The 18,165-nt window shown below is 41.6% G+C and overlaps 1 long non-coding RNA gene across 1 annotated transcript; it reads left to right on the plus strand.

The window, feature by feature from the left end:
* Positions 1 to 7,042: 7,042 nt before the first annotated feature.
* Positions 7,043 to 8,897, plus strand: LOC116672782 (uncharacterized). The gene is made up of 3 exons (XR_004327628.1): positions 7,043 to 7,166; positions 8,383 to 8,387; positions 8,880 to 8,897. It is a non-coding gene; the product is annotated as an uncharacterized LOC116672782 (long non-coding RNA).
* The last annotated feature ends 9,268 nt before the right edge of the window (positions 8,898 to 18,165 follow it).

Genomic DNA, 18,165 nt, shown 5'->3' on the forward strand with positions numbered 1-18,165 from the left:
CCCCCCCCCCCCCCCCCCCCCATTATCATCTTTTCTGTTGTGTCATTGGACCAGCTGGGCACTCATTTGGAGAGGCTTTGTGGAAATGGAACTTTTGGGGCAGCTAAACCAACCAACCAGGAGACTCTCCACCTACCCGCCCCTCCCCCGCCCACCTGTAAACAACATGGTGGTCATCATTGACTTTGCACTTTCTTACTTGTGATCACTATGGGTACATGTTCAACACGACACCACAAAAAAACAAATTGTAAGGATTGTTTTTATTAGGAACTACCCCTTGAATTAAATCAGATGCTAATCCAGATGCTATTTAATTAGCTGTTTTCACTTATTTTGGAGGAAGTTGAGACTGAGCCTTTCACAATCCAAGCTCAAGGTAAAGAAACACCCAATGAGAGCATCTCTATTTTCTATAAGACCCCCTTTTTTTGGACCACAGGGAAATTAGTTTTCTTTATCTTGTAGCTGGGCGAAAAGGCTTTGGGTATTAATTTAGCCTCCTCCCCCTTCTACCATCAGCACCAAGCCTCAGAAGTCCTAGATCTCAGCGTTTCTCTCGGCCTGTATGTAAGTGCAAGTGAAATGTGTTGTGACCCCTGCTACATGTGGCTACCAGTGTGTCCTGTTGCACTGTCGCCCTCCCAACACCCACGTTTGTGTAGCTTTCTGGGGGAGGGCTGGTGATCCGTCTCCTCCCCCCTCCCCCTAGTTAATGAATGTTGTTGAAAATCACAATCAAGTTCCTGTGTTGTTAATTTTGCTCCCTTTCCTTCCACCACTTTGTCATCTCCTACATCGCCAAAATTCAAAGTGTAGCAAAAAGGGGCCTATTTTACCCACATTTTGGTCATGTGGCCCTGTTGGAATTGACGTTGAATGCACTTTGACGTGAGATTGTGTGGGATGTGTACTTTGTAGAGAAAATCGCCTGCATTCCATCCATTCGAATGTCATCTTTTCACAACCTTGTTATTGCCCTCCCCATTTTTAGCCATTTATTCATACTGTAGCTCTCACGTTGGGATAGACTGTCTATTAAATCGGGAGGGTGCAACTCTGGGTTTCAAAAACGTTCTTTACACTGTATTTGTGAACATTTCAGAGCTGTTGATTTTAGGTGGAGAGTATTTTGGGTGGTGTATTAGAAACATTCTGTCATCCGTTCATATGGCACTGTTCGCTCTCAGCACATAAGCTGTTTCCCCCCCCCCACACACACACACACAGATGGTGATTTGTGTTGCTAATAGAAAAAAAATGTTGGTCTGAAAGGTCTGGACTAAGTGATGACTGTGTGAGATTTTGGCCAAAGGGAGGTCTGGAGCACCGACTGTTTGAGAAATTATTTCAACTTCAGTTTAAAACAGGTTTTGTCAGCCTTCTGTTTTTATTTAAATTAGCTATTTCTCAAGGTCTTGTAAAAAGGAGACTTATCCATATGTGTGCATTGAAGGTGCATTGCCTTACGAAGACCTCATTGTCATGAATTATGAGCCATTTTTTAAAACTAATATATCAGGCTTATTTGAGCCAACCTGGCTCATATGCTGCCTGGACCCTCACTGGAGGAGTCCATATTCCAGCCTGGTCGCTTCAAACCTCCCCCACTCCTCCTGGTGTGGGGGTTAGAGTGCCTCAATTGCCACATATCACCCCTCAGCTCAGACCTCCTGTTCAGCCAAGAGCAAGCTGCTAGCTGACCCCCCTATGGATGCAGGTAGACTTAATGTGACACATATCATCATCCATCACTGCGAGGAGCTGCGTATGGAAGGCAGGGATGGGGAGCTGGTGTGAGAGAGGGGGGGCCAGGGCCGGACTCTTTTTGTTCAGGGCAGCTAAAATCCCTCCAGCCCCCTCTCTGGACTTCTTCAACATCCCCCTACCAAGCCCTTGACTCTCCCTCAGCAGTGATGGATAAAAATAACCAGCACACGCTCTTGCCGTGCTCAAGCTGCACTAGGGGGGGCTAGTGAGAGTGGAAACATGGATCAAAGATGAAGAATTGAGGGTACTAGGCCGTTGTTTTCTGTTTTCATCTCACTGGATTGTGCTGCACTCGATTACTGAGTTTGAGTAGCAACTTTGTTTACATGCATATGAAAGAGTGTGATGGCTGCCTGACGTACTCCCACCTCACTCCTGGTTGTGGGGCCGAACGGTTAACGGCAAGCTGGAACAGATGCTGGGGGCGGCTGCGAGCTGCGTTTGGGCTTTAGCTGCTGGCCGAATCTGTCACAGCAGGCTGGTTCCACCGCTCGTCACCAGACCGACGGGTGTTTTAAGCTCCCGTAAGCCCGAGAGGATCATGGGCCTTTGACGCACTGCAACCCCCTAACCTCCCCCATTCCCCTTCCTCCCTGCTGAAGCTCCCTTTTAGCAATCTGAAAAAGCAGTGATTCCATGTTAGCCAGATGGGAGAGGAGCTTGCCCACAGCTTTGGTTTCCATGATGGACACCAGCTTTAAATTCGCACTGCTCCATTATAGCTTTTTTTTATGTCATGTGACAAGGTGTTATGAGATTGGTCTATATTTCGAACACGAGATGATCGTCTCGTCTTCACTTTTCTCTAGATGTATTTTATGGTCACGCTGGTAGATATTATTTTTTTTTTCCATCTTTCCACTCTACCATCCCCATTTTCTCCTCTTTATCTTATTTAAGAGGATTTTTAGTCTGGTTATCTAACCCCCTTTTAACAGACCTTGGTTTTTTTTTAGAGCTACAAAAAAAAGCAAAAAAGAAATGAACCCAAATCCCCTTGGACACCTTCTCAACTGTACTACCACCACCCAAAATGGTTTTTAAGTCCTAGGTAATGATTATTTCAATGGCACCCGTTCAGCTTGTGCGCACATAGGTTACAAAATTGTTGTGAGAGTGCTTTGAGTAGTCAGAGGTAAAATAGCACATAAAATGCACTAAATATGTCAAGTTGAAGTTGTGTGACATTTTCTTTGAGACGCGAGGAGTCTCTCCTGGAATGTATTGCCAAACTCAGGCCTCGGACATTCAATAAATACCCTCGTGGAGAAGTTGTGCATGTTAAGACATGAAACAGGAAGGGAACAGCAGTTTCGTTGTATTTGTTGTTGTCGTCAAAATTGTCATGGATTAGTTGAATTATTGCCACTTTCACATTTGAAGTGTTTTACATATTGTAGAATGTATTGTAACTGTACAACATATGGTAGAGTACATAACATTACACATGGGAAGTGCCAATAATTCTTATCCTGAGGTGTTTTTTTTTTTTTTTTTAGATTTATTCCTTTTTTGTATTTCATCTTTTAACATGGATAACGCTTTTCATAAGTGAAGCCATTTGTGATGGGAAGTGTTGGAAAGGACCAAAGTTGTTTTGGTAAAAAAATATTAGTTTCCATGATCTGTAATTGTAGACGTATCCTTTGTTTTTCTTTTCATTTTTTTCCCTCTCTTTTTTTCTTTTTTTTTTTTTTTCTATTTACGTACAAAACCAGAAAATAGACAAAAAAATCTGAGCTTACCCAAGAAGAAAAGCGGTCTATCTTGTGATCTCATGTCAGTACATCTTTATCGTGTTCGGTTTCTTTTCCTTGGGTATGTTGTGATGAACTGCTGTAAATTTGTACAGTTCATGTAAATTGATTGTGCGGAAGTTGTACAGATTTCTATATTTTGGAAGAAAAGTTTTTTTTTCTCTGTAATAAAAGATTTCCTATCTTGGCATCATATCCCCTGTGAGCTGTGTCATTATTTATTTGGTATTATCAAATGACTTTAGAATCTAAATTAAAGGCATCCATTAAACATTGAATTCAATGGTAGAGGCTTGTACTTTGCAATTTATGGTTTATCTGAAGGAGGATCTTGAACTATACCTCTTCTTCCTCATGTACATCTGTCCCTCTTTTGGGACCGTAAACCGCACTTTGTGTATTAAGAGATTTTAGGTCACACATTCTATAAGCACATTATCCTACAACACAGCTGATACTGGCTCAGTTTTATTAAAAAAATAAAGCTAAGGCTCAAATCAGACTGAACTGGATGACTGTAGCTCCGTATTTTGGGAGTAACTTGAACATTTGTTAAGCCCTTCGCTGCATTCCCTTAAAAGGACTGTTGCTTGCCCTGATCAGCAAAGCCAATCACTTCATGTCCAAATGCACATGTTTTCAGACATTTGAAACCAAACTCGGCCCTCTATTCTCCGTCCAAATGAACCTGTCAGTGCTTTCCCCCCCTCTTCAATGATAGGATGTGACAGATGGTACCGTTGGCAAGGATTTTCTCAAAAATCTCAGGGGGAAAAAAAAGTGCTAACTCTGCCAGGGCACAGATATGCACAATAACGCTGCACCCGAACCAGCTGACTCTGCAAAAAGCAGTTTGGATTTAGACTACAATCCTTTGCAGTATTTTGAGTCCCCCCAGGGTGCCAAGCATCAGGGGGGGAAAAAAACCATTTGGCTCATTTTGCCACACAGACAAAGGAAGGAACGAGAAGAGCTGGTTTAGCAGGAGGCGATGGTGTGGGGGGGAGGGAGGGTGGCTGGGCTTGTGTTTAAGTTGGGTTTTAACTCTTCAAACACTGATACACATTAGGCCTCAGCAGCTGGGGAGTGTGGGTGTTGAGAGATATTAAATCATGTTTTGGTGCAAATTCTCTGCTGCTTGCTGCTGAACTTCCCTCTTTGATCTCTGTGGAAGCAGGTCAAAGATTCCCTGTATGGTTTCTTTTGTTGAAAAATATCATCTGGGAGGGGGAAGTGAATAAAGAACTATCCAACATTAACACAAAGCACCAGTGATCCAGATTTAACAGGATTTTGCAATCCTCCCCAGGCATGGTTTTGCAATGACTCATTTGAGCAAGATGTTTTGACATGTTATTCATCTCCGAAAAAACAGAAGTGGACTGCAGTGGGTGTGCCTGTGTCGAAACATATCATTTTGATATAATAAATATTTGATAGCTGTTGGAAGACGTGAGGTGATTTTTAACAAATAAATGAAGAGACATCAGCGTGAATCTGTTTTTATTATGCAAAATAAATTGCTGTTCACTTTATTCAAATTCTATTGCAGCATATGTCAGAATGTCATCAAATTGCATTGGAGTTTTAGCTTGGCACTGATGAAACATCAGTGTAATAAACGTCTGCCCTCCCCTCCCACTCACATAGCAACAGAGGTCAGAGGTAGAACGTTCTGGAAGGTGTGGCTGATTACCACGCAAAGATAACGAGTGTACAAAGATGATTGGAGGCTGACGCTACAGCAATGGCATGGAAGGATAAAGCCTGGCAACCTTAGTCTGTGTAAACTTACTTACCTTAACATTTACTGATTTTTCCCTTAATCATTTAATATTAAAAATGTTTGACAACGCACCAACATGTCAGCTCACTCCGTACTCTGTCCTGTACCCAAAGTTCTGTCCTCTGAGTCTGTGGCAACATTTATTTACTCTGAGTCTGAACGTTGTGCATAAGCAATATGTTGCTGTCTGAGAACAAAGGCCTGGTGAGTGACAGTGGGAGCTTGGTGTGTCTGCTAACAGGGGGAGGCTGACATCTGGGACCCGCTTTATTGCCAGCAAGATGACAGGGTAGCCCTCCTGCAGAGAGTGTGTGTGTGTGTGTGTTTATGCTCCTCTGTCTGAAGGACAAAAGCTATGCCACAGCTGCATAAGTCACACAGCCCTTTTTGTGAATCCACCTCACACTGTGGACTTTGTGTATAATTACTTCACTACTTGTCAAATTCAGGTGTAGGGCTGAAGAGAGCTGTGAGGCGTCCCGAGCACGAAGAAAACTACTTTGATTTAGTGAGTACATTATAAACTATTGAATGCAGAAACACAAAAATCAACACCAGACTTTTTTCTGGTTTCTGGTACAGACTCTTATCAAATGTGTGTCCATACCACAAAACAGTCGGGGCAGCCACATGCTACAAGCCTTCTGTGATTGCGCACCACCCCTCCTCCACACAGTTGCTAGTAGCCAAGGAGCACATAGAGGATTAGAAAAACATGATGGACTCCTCAGAAGAGGAGATTATCTTCACTTGATTTTCTGCATGTGAAAGTCGCCGGACGACACCAGTTTCTGAACATAATTATAATGAGGAAAACAAAGAAAGTTGGGTGGAGCTGATATAGCCAAATATTTTATGATCTATTCAACTGAAAACCACAGCTTTGCAGTACTCAAGTGTATTTTTTCACTGGGTTTCCACTTTATTAGATTTCTTGATAGTGTGTGTGTCATTCAGAAAGCCAAGGACAAGTGGATTCCTCTCTGAAACAGATCCCTGCCCTGCCTTTGTGGGTCACCAGAGTATAGAGGCTGTACCAGCTCTCTCCTTCCCCTCAGGGCACTATTCATCCTCAGCCCTGACATCTGCAATACCCCGCTTTACACGCCCTTCCCGCCAGCATCCATACAGGGACAATGAAGAAAATAGAAGACAGTGGGAACAAAGACGTCCAGCTTGGGCCGGCCACGTCACTAATGATGGGTGGATTGACGGAGGGAGGGGTCTTTAGGGAAGAGGTTACTATAGTGTGACGGTGCAAGATAACTGGGAATGGAGATCTAAGAGTCCACAATGAGGAGGAGGTTATTGTATTATCATCATCATTACCTGTGTTGCACCATCCCCCCTACTCTGCTGGAGTACAAACAGCTCCACAAAAGGGGGCATAGTTGACAGATGTTTGTAGACAGCAGTCAATGGTACAAAAACATTTTTTAGTTTATAATAGTATAGTGTATAAGCAGAGTACCACACACGCAAACTCCACAAAGAAAGTGTTTAAACCCTGCACCATCTTGCTGTGAGGCCACAGCACTAACTATTGGGCCACCATGCTGCCCGTGAGAAGTAGAACTAAGAAAACAATATATAATGAGAATACACAATTCATATTACACAATAGTACATACAGTCACCAACTAGCCATTTGAGTAATCCCTACTTCACTAAACCTTGACACATTGCACAGGAAGTGATACAATCTGCATTTCTGGGCCCACCCATATATCAAGCCTCTGAGAATTACTCACAAGAACACTGCTAAGAATTGACAAAAATTCTTGACTCAAAGCGGCGCTTAAAAGTTAGTTATCAAGCATCTCAGTCATAATTTAAATGAAGTGTAGGACTATGTCTTAAAGCCTCTAAACAACCACAAATGTGATTTCAGTTATTCCGGCTAATGAGACTCTGTTCAGGTCGAAGGTGGGTGTCGGTACCAGATCTGTGCTGCCTGCATGATTCGTCATCTTTATAGTTATTACAGTAGCCTTAATTTAGCTTTAGCCTGCTTTTCCCAGTGTTTAGGTTGAGTTAACGTTATTTTAGACTGAATCAAACTGTCAGCTAGCGGTTAGTCGGATTAGCTGTTAGCTAAACTTACGTTAGCTTCCCGGTGGAGGTTAACAGCAGACCGCTACTAACTACGACCGGAAGCGTGGAACAGATCGTGGAGTTCCGTAAATGCTTGTAAAACAGGATTATCATCTGCGCACGCGCAAACTTCCTGCTCATGATGGAACGTGCAGGCAGCACAGATCGGGTACCGACAGTGGACTTTGATGGAAACTCATGTCACAAATTCTTTATACTAATAGGGATGATAAAGGTAATTTGTCCCACCCTTACATGTGCAACAACACTAGCAGTGGACTCAGGAAGATGTCAATCACTCAGTCTAATCCCACCCACACAGTGCTGGAAAAAGTCCAATCAGATATATACACCTGTAAACACCTGTGTGGGTGTTCAGGGCCTTTAAGCGTCATCCTTAGACATGATTAAGGACAGTTTTCTGTGCCACCAACGGGAAGTTGGATGATGACATATGCATCTACCAATCACTGAATAGATTTCCTTATTTAAGAATATTCTCAGAAAAATTCACATTGAATCGTGAAATTCGTAAAATGAGTTTACATTCGACACATATTTGACAATAAAGTACAGAGAGTACATTATGATATACACATTGGAATTGAAAGATAAACACATTTTCCACCATGTTTTAATTATATATTTAAAACCAGTGTGCTGTTAACTGACCCGCCTATACGTAGCCTAGATTTTATATTTAATGCCTGCTCTGTTCAAATGATATCGTATGATTAAGTGCTTGTCGATTAACTTCCTTTGTCCTCGGTGCCATCACAAGCCCCTACTGGCAACTCTTAACTACTTGGAAGACCTCTGGAGCTCTCTGGGAGAGAAATGATTCTTAGCTTTAAGAAACTTGATAACTTGCTTTTACACTTAAGTTTGAAGTAAATTTCATAAATTCTCAGCACTGTCAACAGAAAAAGCCAGTTTAAAGGACATTTGAATGAGTAGTGATCTCTGGAGAGAAAGATGCTGTGTGCGTTGCAAGTTGCCTCTCTGAATTATGTTTTGCATAATACATGCAAAATATGCATTGTCTTTCGCTGCCTTGTATTTAGAGTAAAGATGTATTTTTTCACAACTGAGAGAAAGAAGTGAAAGTAAAGCATGTGATTTGATTTGTGTCTCTGGGAGGTCTATCTTCAGAAAACTTCCTCATGCTCTCTCCTTTCTTTCAACAAAAATAGATCATCTCATTACTCACCCTCTTTATCTCCCTCTTGGGTTATGTATTCTACCCAGATTCTTCTCATATCTTCACCCTCTCCGTTCCTTCCCTACTTCATACCCTCTCCACCACCCCACCCTCTGTCTATCTTTATCCCTCCTTCTCCAAGCTGCTGGTGTCACCTATCAGCGCACTTACATAGGAGGAATTAATTCCAGAGTCTGGCATCGGGCCTTTTTGGGGTAAGGTGAGGGGTCTCAGTGAGAATCATGTGGTAGAGTGTGTCTCTGTATGGAAGAACCCTTGTGTTTTCATGGCTTATATGTTAGTGTTTCTTTGAGAAAGATATATAGTAGTTCTGTTTGTTTTCTGCATAGACAGTTTTACATAAGTAAATGATTGATAGAGCACTTCTACACTGTTATCCCAAATTAGTTGACTTTACTAAAAAATAGCTTGGGAACCTGTTTCCTTAAACCGCCATTAACACAGAGCGGTAAGTTGATGCAGTAGACAAATCAAGTTTACATAAGTAGTCATTACCAAAAGTCATTAGTAAACAAATTATTGCAGAGTCGGAGTCATGTCTAAAATAAGAATGTTAAAGTAAAGCTTTAGTACGTAATCTTTTCAAATTAATGAATGTACGTTACATTCAAGCCATTGCCAAATGAGTCGATAATAATAATAATAAGTTGAGAAGAAATAACAATAACAACATAATTTGTTGATATTAACATTGTCATATCCCTTTATAAATGTATAACTTTAAGAATAATGTAATGCATTCATGTATTCCAAAAAAAAGGATAACAATACACATACAACATTGTAATTTTCCATGGTATTTTACAGCATGGGAAGTTTAAATCAGGTGACTTCCCATCTGTGAATATAGCACTGAACACTTTCTCACTGGCCCAGAAGTCACCATGGCTCCCAAATGCCTTAATGAGCATTTTGGTAATAAACAAGCTGCTTTGTACAAGCCGACTAAAACGTTAAAACGCAATTTCAGTCAGTTCCCCTTCAGATTCTGGGTAAATTTTGGAGGAATTTGTTACAGCTCTGATTCACACTTTTGATTGCCTTCTTTCTCCATAGCAGCTGCAGCTGAGGCTCAAGGGGATCATAGTGGTTAAAACCATCACCCATACCAAACACGATTTCTCAGAAATCAAGCTGAAATAATTCCAACAAACACCAACTCAAATCTGTTGTTTTGTTAAAGCAGTATTCTTTTTTTTTGGGTGCTCGGAGGCTTCAGAACAATCAGTGAACACAACATATTATGTCCTCATACTGTAAAGTTGCTACGGCTAACATATTAGCAAGTACTTTTTTGTACACATCCAGCACACACAGAGCAATATTAACATTCATTTGTTAGTCGTGTTTATGGCCTCCAGATGAATGCAAGTCCAATATTCACTTTTCTTTTATCTCTGCTTTGGTCTCCACCAACTCCTCGGGGAAATATCTGGAATTTGAGGGCCATAAAACCAAAACAATTAGATCAAAGATGTTAAAATGCTCCATAGATCTGAGGAGAACTGCAGAGTTGGGACATGATTCTCTGTGGGTTCATCACTGCGACAGATCCCTCTCATGTTATATTTAGTAATTTAATCACTGGTTAGTAAAACAAATATTGATTAGGGTAGCTTCAAATGACCTATTTTTCTGTGTAGATTAACATGGATAATACCATTAAAGAAAAGGGCAATTAACAGCGGTAAATCGTACATCTGGAAACCAGCAGCTACTCCCACTTCCCAACTCTTTTAGAGAAACAAATTGAAACTGTGTTTATGTTTTTAGAGTCTGTCCCACATCAGTGTTATCAACAAGCCCTGCGTCCTAACGATAAACCAACAGGCTGACCACCAGTGATGTCTTCATGCATTTGTATTCTTCCACATATGGTTATCTGAAAGTCAGCGGTCAGACATGGAGGCAACATGTTCCTGTGGTCGGCCTCTCCCAACCAGTAGGCAACGCTCTCAGTGGGAGAGAAAGAGAGAGAAACCCAGTCAGCTAAATATAGCGGAGCATTAGGGCTCACCAAGAGGCCCTCTGCATGAGGTCTGGCCACACACACACACACACACACACACACACACACACACACACACACACACAGAGGTGCAAGTATGTATACATGCACACGCACGCACGTACAACACACACAAGCCCGACTTGATTTATTTTATTTAAAGCCTGTGTTAAGGTGACAGTGGCACTCACTGTCAATCACAAGCTCTTTATAGTGTGTACACAGTTAATTCAAACACACAGGTCTGGATTGAAGGTCACTTGTATCATTGGTCATTGGCTTTCTTCTGACGAGGAGAAAAAACGACAGTGAGAGGAGTTGGGACAGCAGCCATTTCACTAACCCCAGAACACGAGGTTCACATCCTCAAATTCTAAAAGAATTTTGACGTCAAGCTGCTTCTACATTACAGTGGGATGGGCCAAAATGTTTGGCATGACACAGAAATAAAATTAAACTAAAACAACAGAGAAGAGATCAATTTTTGAAGACTGCAATTCTGATGTAATCTTCAGAATTCAGCTTAATCACTTAAATGATTTCTCAGCCCAGCCAAAATATAATATAATGAGAAATAAACAATACACAGTTTTGAGTGTTTTTACTCGAAAGCACGTGTTCATTTAAAGCCTCTGCTGCTTGTAAACAAGACGCAGCCGGCTAACCTCCAACCACATGATCAGCCTGCTGTGTGTTCTGTTGCTTTGGTTTAGTTTCCTCAGAAACTGACAGGAAAAAGACAAGAGAAAACAACGCCTCAGCTGTTTCCTGTTTATGTTAATGGTAAGATCTAATTTGTTTGCAAGAGGCAACACCAAGAGAACAAGCAACACAATGAGGAGATAAAGCTAGTGGTTGAGCAGAGGGAATTGGGAAGGATGAGATCAGGAATTAGAGTAAATTAGAGATTAGACACAGAAAGAAATTGGAAGATCGAGAAACCATGGCGCAAACGTGGAGAACAAGATGGAGAACAAGATGGATAAAAATATGGCGTGAATAACGGAAAGAGTGTGTGAAAGAGAATATTATTATTTATTGAAAGAGAAAGAGTTTTATTGACAAATGAGTGGAAACATACTGAGACTGCAAGAAAGAAAACAGCTGACAGGAAGTTCTGTGCCTCTTATCTTCACCACTATGAACACAGCTGTGTAAGAACACACACGCACGCACGCATGCACGCACGCACACACACACACACACACACACACACACACACGTTGTCAAATGGCATCAAAACACCCACAGTAAAGACTAAACAGTCAGCGGCATCCACCTGTTAGCGCAAACACACAGGCATAAAATGTCCAGTAGGCCTACAGATCGTACCATGCCCAGGTGAAAAAAGGAACAAAACGTAATTTGGCACAGATCATAAGCATGCACAAAGGCACGTACACACCAATTTGGATAAACACACACACACACACACACACACACACACACACACTGGCCTTGCAGTTCTACCACAACAAGGACAAAATCAAATCACACTTGAGCTTATGAAGAGACCTTTAGTCAAAACACTCATAACTCACACAAGAACTCACACACTGATAACATCTTATCATATTATTCCATTTTCAAAGTGGGATTTTTACCAAATAATGATAAGCCTTCATGAGCATGAGGCTTGAAATAGGAACTGTTTCCAGAAGTGATGCCAGAAACAGGACTAATTTGTTTACTACAAACATTACTAAGTTTAACCAGTACACACTGAGTAGGCTTGTGTCTCCGGGTGGCAGTGAGATATAGATGATAAAGCAGCAGCAAAACATTTAACGTGCAAAAACAGCCATGACCTACATAAGACCTGCAGCTTAATGAGTAACTGTATCAGACCCATTCTCCTACGGGACTAATATGTTACTCATTACACATAAAACACTTCACCATGAAAGATACACAACATGGAATTGGATTATTAATTATGGTTATGCATGGTAAACCTAATTCTATGAGCACAAGTGGAGCCCTGTTTAGAGCTCTGAACTTTGTATGCACTTTTTAAACCAATCAGGATGTTCTTTCTCCCCTTTTTGCCGAGGGTGATTTATTAGGCATGATCTCGTCTACACCATTGGCTACTGATGCTGGCCAATTCACGTCTCATCTTTTAAAATAGCCTCTGCATTACTGGCCTACAAACATTCAATGTTTTTTTCTCATATAAATGGACTGTTTCATTGGTCTTCAGTAAAGATCAGCAGCTTTGAGTATAATTTAATGTGATACATCCCAACATCTAGCTGTACTGTCAACTTTTTGCTGATGATGGTTTTCTTTTGGACTATCATCTTATCCCTACCTTAAATAGCCCTAAGTTAAAGCAACACAAGGGGCTTCATTGGTGGGGTGGCGTGTTGCTTCAGGCACCATTGAGACAATGAAATTCTATCCAGGAAGTCCATTTACTGTTTGAGTGACAGATCCATGTACTTGAAAGCTCTTAAGATGCCTAAACAGATTTGAGTTCATTTTAGATTAATCTCTGCAATGATTGCATCTACTGTTAACAGTTAAACAGTTAAAATATAAAGTTGAATCCACCATGAGTGTGCACTTGCATTTATTTGATTGTCCACCGCAGCATTTTGCTGGATGAAATGAATGAGGCTGCATTTTTACATGCAGGGCTCCTATCAATTTGAATGTGGCTTTAGCCATCAGAAGCACTGTCAAAGCCTTGTATAGTTCATGAAAACAATCAGTTGTTTGTCCTTTTGTGCTCGGATATTACTCACTTTGAGCAGTTATGCAGCTTAGAACATGGATGGGTGAGGTGTTGGGTTTTCAGCTTTTCAGCAAAAAAGTCATATGCATGAATGAGAAATTACATAGAGCAATGAAAGCCAGTGGAACGGAAGCTAACCCAGAAGTTGGGTACAGCTCGCGTGGGAGATATTGCCTATGTGGAGAATATATCTGGGATATTGTCCAGTTATATATGGGCTGGAAGGATGCAGAGAGTGGGTTAATAAAGGGAAGGTTTAAGTGTGCCATGGTGAGATAGAAAGAGGGATATTTCATGTTGCTGTATTCATTATCAGCTCCTCCTGCTACTTTGGACTCTCAGCAGGGACCGTAAACCATTTGAGGGGTTGCCAGTTTAGAGTTATTGAGCTTTTCAGAGGTATGAGACAGACAGAGTAGCTGGAGGACACTGGCTGCAAATCAGAGCCCGGCAGAGAGAAAAAGAAAGACAGTGTGGGAATAAACGATGATAAAGTAAGACAGGGAGAAGCCACAGGAAACGGGTTTTGTCGTTATTCATTATAACAGTAGGACATATTGGAGACACCCACTCGTTTTACTGATGTGCACTGATGAGGTGAATCCGTAACTCTTATTGATTTTACTTATTAAAATGATATACCAGATGGGGGAGATGCAGACAAAGAGAAGTGAAAATAGAATAAGACTACTATTGTAAGGTTAGAAACAAGTAATATGTGGAACCCGCAGCTCACTTAATGTGTTTTCTAACTTTTAATAACAATCCAAAAAGAGAGAGTGGCAAAAGGAAAGGAAAGTGGTTGATAGACAGAGACACAAAGATATAGATAATACATCAGTCATTAGAGGGCTGAGGCGGACACACACACACACACACACACACACACACACACACACACACACACACACACACACACACACACACACCGCCCCCAGCAGCTGTTTGGGTGTGATGGAAGGAGATATGTGCTTGAATCAGTTCTAGTAGGATTCAGAGCAGGTTCGGCTGGAATGGGTTGGACCCATGCCACGCATTCCAGTGCCAACTGTTGGCTTATACTTGTGTCGGGGGAAAGCACGTACAGTACACCCACACGCTGAATCTCACACAATTTCACAGCGAAGGAGGAAGCCATCTTGTTGTTTCTTGCTCAGACAGTAAATAAAGACTTGAGAAGAGCACATGGTGAAGATGCACGTAGGCGAGTGCATGCATGCGGGCATGCCCACATCACATGCACTCACATGCTGCTTTACTCTTAAAAGGCTAAAGAAGCTTTGTGTGTTGATTTGTACATGCAGGTACATGTGGATAGATCACACACACTGAGATAAATATATGCTGATTTGTGCACATGCATGCTCCCTTAATGTAAGTAAACCCCGTTCACAGTGTGCCCCACTGCTCTGTGTCACAGAAGGAAGATGATTTAGAGTGTGTGGGTAGTGGGATTCAACTCACCCCCTCATAAGGGAAACATCTGCTACGCTTTGTATTCAAGTCCTCTCTTCTTTTTTGAAATCTCTCTCCCTATCTCTCCTGTGCTCTCCTCTCTGTGAAGTTGTGTCTCTCCTTTCCTCTCATCTCTTTCCTTTCTTCTATGTCCTCTCTCTCTCAGCATGCCAACAGCTTTCAGCTCCTCGATGACTCCCCGCCACAGCCTGTTGTTTTTGAACCGTTGAGCGCATCAGCGCCCGACAACAACTGGGCCGCATTTCTGTGAAAAGCCAGTCCACTCCCTGCAAAGAAGTGCTGACCTCTCTTCTTGTTTCTCTCTGTTTCTTCCCCGCATATTTCTATTTCTACATGACTATTGGTACTGACATTGACAATGGGCTTAAACAGCTGTTGTTCACATGCCACATCCTCCCACAGCTCACTTTGCCAAAACACAGAACTCCAGGGCGCACCCAAATGACCCCAGAATGGACCCAACAGAGTTTAGTTTTCTTGGTAATGTCAAATACTGGTAACTGTGGCCTCCTGAGAGAGCTGATGTAGACAACAAGCTGCTAGAAAAATGACAAAATAAGGTTCCAAGAGAATTTCTGTTTGTTCAGATTTTTTTACATAGATTTATATACTAATCAAATGCCTTTTCTGTTTTCTTTTCTATCTGCTCATTATTTAGACCATGAAGGACATTCTGGATCAATGACAATTATTAAATTGTCCAATAAAAATAACTGTCCACACTGGTTTGCTGTGCCATTTGAGGCAGAATATAAAAGCTCTTCTTACAGTTGGTACTTTATTTCTGTTTGTCTCCATTCCCTGCTCTTCCTTCTTCCGTTCTAAGGATTAAAATAAAAACGTTACGCTGTGTGGATCCACCATGTGGCATGCTGCGACATGAAGCAGTCTTTGACTGTGGCTGCATGTGCTTGGCCTACTTTTTGATTCCATTAAATTATTGGGTGGGTGGGAGCAAACGCTGCCCTATCTTTTAAGTATTTGCAAACTGGATTTCAGATGGTGTATATGAGTGTGTATTTATATATATATATATATATATATATTATATATATATATATATATATATATGTGTGTGTGTATGTGTGTGTGTGTGTGTGGGTCTTGCACATGCTTGATTACAGGACTCTGTGTGTGTGTGCAATGGCATAATATGCATTTATCATGGTTATTTCATATAGTACTTGCTTGTTTCCAAAACATCCACATGCATCACCATGTAATAAACAAAACTGAGTAAAGCATGAAAAAGACTCGAGATAAGTTCTTTGAAGCAGTGAAACATGCCCCACCATGTCAGGATGAAGCGAGTGACAGTGACTGTGGACTCTGCAGCGTTGTTGTTTGATTTTGCTCTTTGTGGCAATAGCCATTCAGTGTATTTGCATTCTGTGAGCGCTCCTTTATTTGCACATTTCCGCTGGTACGCCAACAGGACATGTTGCATGTTAAAATCAGAAGAGAAGAATCAGTGGCTTGTTAACCACTGGCCGTTGGCTAACTGATGGATTACTTGTTTTATTTTTTAAATAAAGGTTTGGTTTAAACATGCTGAACATTTGCTCCATTTCTTTTTTGTAAAAATGATGTATACATTCAGTATTTGTTATCAAAACACATTGTGTTTATCCTTCTAAAAGTGTCAAATGCGTTTCCTTCCTCACAACACATCCACGTTTGCTTAGTTTACAGTTTTCTTTTTTACTGCCTTTTTCAACTCTCTTGTTGTGACACATTTTACAAAACAGACGCAAAATAAATATCCAAAATAATTTTTGTTGTGTCGTATGTGAATAAGTAAAAGCCCTTCTAGCATCACTTAAAGGCCCATTTTTGGAAGATTACAGTTTGTGAAATGTAACCTTTTCATAGTTGTGCCTGGAAATGAAGGGGAAGGTGAGTAATAGTAAAATAGAAAGGGCATGAACAGTTGGTTTGTGTTGTGGAACTGGTTGAAGTTTTCCCCTTTCATGATGAAAAAGACCTTTTTGTGTTGGAAAATAAGATCAGCGACAGCTACTCGTGCCTTCATTCAGACCGACCTGTCTGTCAGGAGACATGTAACGTGAACAAGAGCATGATTCTCTTCAAATGTTCAATGCCCTGTGTCCTTCACAATGAGCTTGTGTGACTAAGAGAGAGTTTGAGTGCACATGCCAAGCATCACGTTTGATGTGTTTTGGGTGTGTGCGCACATCTCCTTCTCCTGGGAACCAGAGTGTGCAGTTAACCAAGCATTTGCCAACATGGAACAAACCTGCTCAACAAATTTGAGCCGAGGTATGAGGATGTTTTTACAAGATTGTTTTTTTCCCCCCATATTTCAACACGAGAGCCAAACAAAGGAAGGCCCACATGGTTCCTGCCAAACCTGTTCAAAGAGAAATACTAAACCTTCCCCCTGAATCCTGCATCCCCACACCTCAGCAAGGACATCTTTGATGTAATCCAAAACAATGTTTATCTTGCCTCTGTGTACCACAGCTTTGTGCATGTGTTATCCCTATACGCTGATAGGTGTCTGTGTGTTGTTGCTGGGTGTGGGCCACAGGGAAGGGAGGAGACAGCAGACAACAGCAAATAATACTGTATGCATTGATGTGTGTTTAGTCTATCTATATTATTCAGATATTTCTTTAAACACCAAATAAGGACACTAAGGCCCCAAACAGCATGTGTTTCCGATTTAGGCCTCCAGTGCCAGCAGATGTTCACATTATGCATGAGTGTATACATTGCAGACGAGCAAGCAACTGTGTACATATGTGTGTCGTGCATGTGAACAATGCCACCAGTTGCTGAGGGGTGAATGAGCTCCCTGGTCGTCTGCCAGCTTGCAGGGAGGGACTGACCACGGTACAATGGAGGGTGTGAGCTGACCAAGGTGGCGGGGGAGGGGGGGAAGCACAGGAGGAGACGGAGGAAGAGAAGGAGGAGGTGGCAAGGCTAAGGGGGTTGGTAAGTAGATATAAACCCAGACAGATGGGGCAGACAATGAGGCATAGACACCCACCAACCCATGTCAACAACACCCCTCGGCCTCCTGCAAACTTGCTATTCCTTCATCTCTCCCAATGTGCCAAAGTTTCTTAACATTCTCACTTTTGTCTGTTTTGCTCCATTTCGCAGCTTAAGGTTGATCCAAAACAGCAAGGAGTTTTACATTTTTGCCACAAGGACGTTTTTGTTCACATACAGACAAATCCAACTTTCTTACTCTTTCGGTTTGGTCACAAACCCTCCTCCTTTTCCTCTCTACTTCTTTATTCTTCCCTGATCTGATAAGATGAAACCTCCATACAGCTGCACGGG

The sequence above is a fragment of the Etheostoma spectabile genome, chromosome 23 (genome assembly GCF_008692095.1).
Source record: "Etheostoma spectabile isolate EspeVRDwgs_2016 chromosome 23, UIUC_Espe_1.0, whole genome shotgun sequence".
Lineage (NCBI taxonomy): Eukaryota > Metazoa > Chordata > Actinopteri > Perciformes > Percidae > Etheostoma > Etheostoma spectabile.